This window comes from Protopterus annectens, chromosome 3.part1 (genome assembly GCF_019279795.1).
Source record: "Protopterus annectens isolate FY-2018-M chromosome 3.part1, PAN1.0, whole genome shotgun sequence".
NCBI lineage: Eukaryota > Metazoa > Chordata > Ceratodontiformes > Protopteridae > Protopterus > Protopterus annectens.
In genome coordinates this window covers 1198930386-1198938343 of record NC_056732.1, presented here as the reverse complement: position 1 = coordinate 1198938343, position 7958 = coordinate 1198930386, and the positions used below count along the sequence as shown (strand labels likewise).

The 7958-nt window shown below is 37.0% G+C and overlaps 1 non-coding gene across 1 annotated transcript; it reads left to right on the top strand.

Moving 5' to 3' along the window:
* Nucleotides 1-5086: 5086 nt before the first annotated feature.
* LOC122799009 lies at nt 5087-5189 on the top strand. The gene has a single exon (XR_006364394.1). It is a non-coding gene; the product is annotated as a U6 spliceosomal RNA (small nuclear RNA).
* The last annotated feature ends 2769 nt before the right edge of the window (nt 5190-7958 follow it).

The following is a 7958-nucleotide window of genomic DNA, read 5'->3' as shown; positions in this document are numbered from 1 at the left end:
AGAAATTAATATTCTTAGAGATTTACTTTTTAATATATGTATGTGATTTCATTAAATCACTACTTCATTAAATTTAAATTGCATGTTTATGACTACACATATTTCTGCAAACTGATTGACTCATTTAATAATTAATCAACAAACCCTTGTAAAATTCGGTGAGCAGAATTTAAATTACTGCATTATGTTCTAACATTATTCCAAGGTACTGTATACTGCAATTAGAAACCCATTGAGAGAACATCTGCAGTATAACTTTTTTATGACTATAAAGCTAAAACTTTCCTGTATTAGAGCTGCCCCTTGACTGAAAATAAATTTTATGTCAAGATTAAATGACAAAACTAGAATCTTATGCATCTTATCATAAAGTTTTCTACATGCAACACATGATTTTAAAAAACGGAGTGCAATTTCTGAAAAATGTAACTTCTTCAAGGAGGATATTGTATCAGTGTTTTTAAACACTTTAATTTAGCATTGTTGAGTCAAAATTAATAATGCCCACATATTCCAACATTCTAGATTTATATCAGCAGAAGGGTACCATTGATCTAATATTACAGACCATAGAAGAACAATGAAAGAAAGCATTGCCTTCCCAGAAAAGATGAAGTAACTCTTAGTATCACCTTTTGTTATTCTAAACTAGGCCACCAATGGCAAATTATGCCTAGTCAGGTTTTTCACGGAGGACAAAAATAACTGACAGCTGCTGGAGAGGTTCCCATAGCAATGGACCTAACTTAATTTTGTAAGGGGATACATGATAATATTAATTTCATTAGTACTTCATACGATACATCTAGGGTGGTTTCATAGTCCTGTAGTTCATATGCATGTAACAATTATGAGCAAAAAACTTTGATACATTCAAATGTAAGTGAGCTAAATGCAGTGCATTTGCAATGAATAAAGAAAATGTAGAGGAGATGAAAAACATGCCTACTTAGGGTAAAAGCATAACATATCTAAAGTAAAGAATTAAGTAGATATAAAAGGATTATGTGACAAAAATGTAAGCTTCATATTACTTTGTAGTGCTTCCTAGATATGTGGATATCAGGGATGGATGTGGCTATGTGCAATCATGTTTAAAATAACTGAGGCACGCTACGGACTGTGCAGCTTTTATTATTGATATTAGAAAAATAACTAAGGGCGTTTAATGTATTTTATATGGGATATTCTTATGTGGACACCCTGATAATTTCATTAAAGAGCAGAAAGGGGGAAATTGGAAAGACTAAAAAAGGAGAGGCACAACAAAGAAGGGAACACAAGGGAAAACATCAAGAGGGTTTTGTTAAAGGGGATAAGGAGGAGGGGCACAATGCTTTTGTTGAGGGATATACCTCCCATATTTTGTTCAAATGTTTTTATATAAGAGGGTAGTTTGGGAGGGAAATATGTAAGAGGGTATAGGTGAAAGGATAATGGAAGAAAGGCGAAGCCTGCAGATAGGCCTAGCCTAAAGAGCCTCAAAAATTTCCACTGGTAGATGGTTGGGCAGCGGAATACCCCAATGCTGAGGGGGTAGGGGCCTGTGGAGGAGTGTTGGCCTGCTCCAGCTAGGACAGTATATCTTCTACACACTGCAGTAAAGCCTCAACTGTCTGAATCTTCTGAACAAGTATCTCTTTTAGCAGATCATCAACCAAGTCTTGAAGCCCCCATTCTGTGAGGCTTTCTAGGCTGCCATGTGCCGGGGTGCCTGCAGGACTGATGGATCCACCCCTAATCCTGGAAGGAAGTCACAAGATAGTTAAAGGGTAAATGATCCCTAAGCTGGGAGGTATGTGTTTGAGTTGCTCCAATGGAAATGAGAGAGAAATTAAATAAAAAAAGACAAAGCAAAGCATAAATAAAATAAAAAAAAAAAATCACAGAAAAAAGGGGAGGGAGGAGACAAAAGGCAAAACATATTCAATACAATCACACATCAAGTTACACAATATTACATTTTGTACTTTAAAATATTTCTATTTTTATAAATGTTTATTGAAGTATTTATTCATACTTTTGTTTAAAAGTGTACAGGATGTGATTATACAAACTTTGGAATGAAATGTTAAGGGGACTATTTATTCTCACTTGGCAGGGAAGTGTTTCTCCCTGGGACCGCCACTGAAAATAGGCTCTATCCTAGTTCAACTTTCCGGGTCAACAAATGTTAAATAAATAAATATAATTGTGGAGTTTACATGCTGCAGTCTACAGCACCAATAGAATGATCACATTTGTGCTTGATATGCATTTGTTTTGAATACTGCATTAAGAACAACCATTATAAATAATTACAATTTAGAAAACCAATAATAGATTAAAATACTGCACTTATATCAATCTTGTTTGCAGTACTGTGCTGAATGCAATATATTCCTTCAGGTACAAATAGTAATCAGTAATTTGATTTATATACTTTACTGACATTAGTTCCTGTACTTGTATAATATATACATTGCCTTCAGTAATGTACTGAGTGTAATATATTCATTTAGTAACCGTGATTTATCTGTAATGTCTTTATATGCACTTGTAAAAATCAGTTAAAGACAGAAGTACTGCACTTATATACTGTCTGATATATATATATATATATATATATATATATATATATATATATATATATATATGTTCATAGGTTCACACTAGGCTATCTGCCCTAGGGCATTTATAAGCCTAGCCAGAGTGTGTTTGGCTTTCGCCACCCATTTTAAATTAATTTTGCTATGCCCTTTTTCGAGGTTAGTATACTGTGCCTCTGTCTAACAGTGACACAGAAGTGATACCCAGGGTAAACCTACGATCTCCCATCCACTCATCAAGATTCCTCTTGAAGAGAGTCAGTGAGGGACTCTGCCTAACCTGGACTGGGATTTTATTCCAGAGTGAAGGGAGCCTCTGGATTATGAATCTGTCCCTCCAGCATGTTCTATTTATTTCAGTGCTGAGGTTCAAGTTTCTTGAGTGCGTAGCTCGATGGGATTTGGATTTTCTGAGGTGCAGCATGTCCATTAATTCCGGGTTGATGTTAAGGGGACTGCTTATTCTCACTTGACAGGGAAGTGTTTCTCCCTGGGACCTCCACTGAAAATAGGCTCTATCCTAGTCCGACTTTCCGGGTCAACAAATGTTAAATAAATAAATATAATTGTGGAGTTTACATGCTGCAGTCTACAGCACAAATATAATGATCATGATGAATCTCTCTCTCTCTCTCTCTCTATATATATATATATATATATATATATATATATATGGGACTACCTTGTATAAACAAAATTACGTTTCATCAAATTTTACTTACCTGACACCACTTCTTCAAAATTTCTGTAAACCGAAACCACGGATTGCTGAAATCCTTTCCTTGTAAAAGGAACCACAATTGGCCACCATGGTGAACTTTGCCCTTTCTTCAGTGTAGTGTGATCTCGGAGTTGGCAAATTTAAGAAGGGGAGGTATGGGGGCATGGGGGGCATGGCAGATGTTGCCCCCCCACTTTGGTGGGTTTAGTTTTGATCCGTTTCGTTTTTTTCCTGTGGCGGCCAAGTATTTTTTCTTTAAAACTGGTGGTATTTCTTCTGTAAATCATTCTGTGTTTATCGACTTTTCAAAAGCAAATCTTCTTTAGTTACATGATGACTTCAGTTTTGCAGTAATCCTCTTCTGAAGGATAGCATTGCTAAAGCCGCTTCCTATGCATCTGACTTCTACTCACACTTAAATAGATGCATTATGTTTATAAGTAATCTCATTCCACCTACCTTATGTGCACACTTAAGCAAACTAACAAAGAGTTTAAGGGAACCATTAGAAAGCTCAAAGCTAACTATGAACATATAATAGCTACCAAAACCAAACATAACTGCAAATTTTTATTTAACTATGTCAGGAAGTTAAGAACTAACAAACAACAATGTTCAAAACAATTCTACAGTAATACTGCACTCTGTGTACCAAAGTAAACAGCTAATATCCTAGCTAAAATATGTAATGCAAATTTTACTCTACCCACACTTGTATCTATTCCAAAGGTTTCACAATCCCATCTACCCCTTTAATTATTATGAAACAATTTCTTTTAGCCCTCTCACAAACTTAGATTATGTTATCCATGGGTCCTAATAACATACCAGGCTGCCTGATTATCCGTGCCAAATTTGATCTTTCTGAACTCTATTTAACCTCTTTTAATCTAAGCCTCTTCACTGGTTGCAGTCTTGAGCCCTCGAAAACAGCCATTGCAATGCCATTACACAAGAATGGCCCAGCCGTGGACCCTGATAACTATAGACTCATTAATCACACTAGCCTCATATGTAAAACTACGGATCAGATTACCTCAGATGTCCTTAATCAAGACTTTGAAAATTTATATACCCTGTGCCATCATGAATTTATGTTTCTCAAGGGAAGGTACTGTGTCTTTAACTTTATTAATTTCTTTGAAAAAGAAATCAAATCAGTGGACATTTTTTATGCAGTGCATACAGCATATCTGGACCTGGCCAACACTGCTCCACAGAGATCAATGTCTAGTCCTTTGAGTCGTGAAAGATCCTTCAGTATTTGACCTCCTATTTTTTCACAGAACTAATGGTACCTCAAGTACTATGATTAAATGAAATGAAACATTATCAGCAGATAAATAAGACACCTTAGCATAACAGATTGCTATCTCAACACATCCCTGACCTCTGGTACAAACTTCCACTGTGTGTCAAGTGTAGAAGCTGTTGCCTTCAATTTAAACCTAGATAATTGGATGACAAGCCTCACATTCTCCTCCAGTCTATCTTGTGTTGCCCTCCTTAAAGCTAGAGGGAAATTTCGAATATTTTTTTTTTTTTTTGGGTTAGGCATGAACTGATTTGGGGACTGATTGCCTGGTACTTAACTACGAAACTATGCACCTATAATTGTCTGTTAAAGCATTTGTAAAGCAGTGAATCAAACATAAGGTTTGGCCTATGATTTGTATATAACAATTTGGCTTTGGTCAGAGTGGGACAATGATATTTGTGAGACTGGGAGTTTGCAATGAAGCAACAAATCTTATTGTGGAGGAATTTAGTATAGTGTTTGTTTCTCCAGCAAGTGCATTGAAATTGGAATGAGAAACAGAAGATTAAGATGTCCCCTGCACAAGGATGGCATACAAATGCATGGAGCATTCCATAAAATGATGGGATGGGTAAGGCTAGTCCAACATGAAACTGACTAGGTTAATTCAAGCACCAGTAAGGGCATTGGTTAGGCTTAAAATGTCCCACATGGGCAGCTAGCCTTGTACTTCCCTATAAACACATTAACCTACAGAAAAATTTGACTTTGGAGGCATTACCAACAAACTTGATCAAATAAGTGCCTTCCTTTCTTTACACAACCCAGACATTGCAGATGTCACTGATTCTTGGATCATACCAAGCAGCACCATCTTTAAGCTCCTCCTCCCCTCATAGAATTATATGTATGATGCATGACCTGGTAATAGAAAATGAAGAGGCTGTCTATTTCTATACAAAAGCCATTTTAGCACCATCTTGCTAGCCAAAGCCAACACTACAACTGACACAGATCCCACCTGTTAAAATTCAACACCAAGAAAAACAAACATATTGTAGCAGCATATTTGATCTCCTCCTTCATCTCTTTCTAAACTTAACTCCCTAATCACAAATAGTCTCATCTAGGAATTTCAATAAGATTAGTCTAGGAAATTCAACATTAACATCTTAAATCTATTCTAAAATAAGATCTCTGGAATGTCTAGCTAATAAGGACCTCCTACAGCTAATCACAGAACCCACATTCCCAAATCTACATTTCAACAACCACTCTACTCTTGACTTACTAATCAGCAATGAAGCATCAATCGTCTCACATATTTCCATTCTTCCATTACCTTCAATGACCACCCTTCAGTCATTTCTCATATCAGCAATCTGTCTCTAAAATTTCCTACCAAACTGCTTTCCTTCAGACCCCTGTCCACACAAATTGCTACAAAGGAGAAAAGCTATCTGAAAACCTTTAACTGCTCTACCATTCTAAACATCCATGCCTTAGCATAGTATCTACTATCCTAACCCAAATATTTTTCTTACTGCAGGACAAATTCTTCACCATGGTAAAATTTCTTTCTAAACAAGAACAAACACCTTATGTCTCACTAAAGAGCTTAATTTTTTTCTCTGACTAAGGGATGAAGCCTGGCACTTTTGGAAAAACAATCCAGCCCCTGACAGTGAAGTTAGCATTACCAGACTCTGGAAGCACAAAGTAAACCATCTCAAAAGTATGCAGGTTTTCTCTTAAATAAACCCAAGCACTTCTTGCATGAGATCAGTCCGCTCACTGGATACAAATCCTGACAGTAAATCCATCTAATCAAGGACCACTCACCTGCTCACATGGTCTAGCACTGTCACAGAGTTTATCCACTGCCCACACTCTTATCAGTAGCAGCTCCACTCCCCCCACATCTCTCACAGCACCATCCCCTTCATCACCCTTTCAACTTCAAAAATATCTTTTGTAAAAATTCAGTAACTTGCTTGAAGACATGCACAGTGTCTCTCCCCTAGGTACAGACCACAGTTTAACTGATTTATCTACCACTGCAAGGAATTTCTAACCCGTCCTCCTCTTCACATCTTTGACCTTTACCTGACACAAAATATAATGCCAAGCACCTAGAAAACAGCACTTATTACCCCCCCCCCTGCAAAAACAATTCTAAATCCCAAGTCATCCCACACATTCATTCTATTTTCCTCCTAACCACTGTTGGCAATGTCATCTATCTACAAATCTCAAGTTACATTCAGTAAAACCATCTTATTACCCCAAACCAGCATGGATTCTGGACAGGGCGTAGTATAATAATGGCACTTTGGTATATAACTGATGAATAACTGATGACATTATCCCTAACATGGGTAAAGGTATCTTAACAGGATCAATATTCACTGACCTCACAAAAGTGATTGGCATTAGAAATACACCCATCACCTGGTTCTAAGGCATCTTTTTGAACAAATTCTTCACAGATAAAATAGGGCCTTCTCTCAACCCACACTTCTATCAATGGGAGTGATTCAAGTTTCAGTCCTAGCACCTCTTCTTTATTCATTAACATACCACCTCATGACCTTCCTACTCTTCTACCAATCCTCTGCTCTGATGACATGGTACTGTTTTGGTCCAGCAACATCATTCTACAATTGAAACACAACTACAAAAAGGCCTTAATTTCCTGAATTCCTGGCTCTTGATACCTCAAAAACAAAAATCATACTATTTGGCAACACCAAATACTTAAAAAATGTATCATCAAAGTCACTCAATATCACTACCCATTGTGGCACACCAATAGAAATAACCAAGTACTTAATACTTTTACCTTTTTTTTTTTTACAAGTCACTAACATTAAATACTCATACAGAAAAATAGAGGGCAAAAATTAACTCAGCTCTCTTCTGGGCAAGGAATGTCTCATCCAGTCAGGTCAGCAATAGGTAAATGAGTCCTTCTGGCCCAACTTGAATTTGGACATCCCATAACAGCCACAACCTCTAAGAAAAATTCATCCACACTACTGACTATAGTCAAAATTTGTCACTTCATGACTAACTCGCCCTATAATGAGCACCAACCGCTTCATCTTCAAAAAGGCCAAATGGTTCACAGTGCAGCACAAAGTAGACCTGCTACTAGGCTCTGTCATCTTCACACTTCTCAACCTAATTCATTCCCACCGCTAGCTGCCAAACTTTATACTAAACACACTCACTTACTATGACCTCAGACTCTTCTCCCAAACAACTCCCCCACACACTCCAACCCCACAAATCAAGATAAACTACACCAACCATGCTTTCTACATCTTTGCTACTAAAATAAGGGAATTCATTGCAAACCACATAAAGGAACTTCATATCCCCTCTCCAT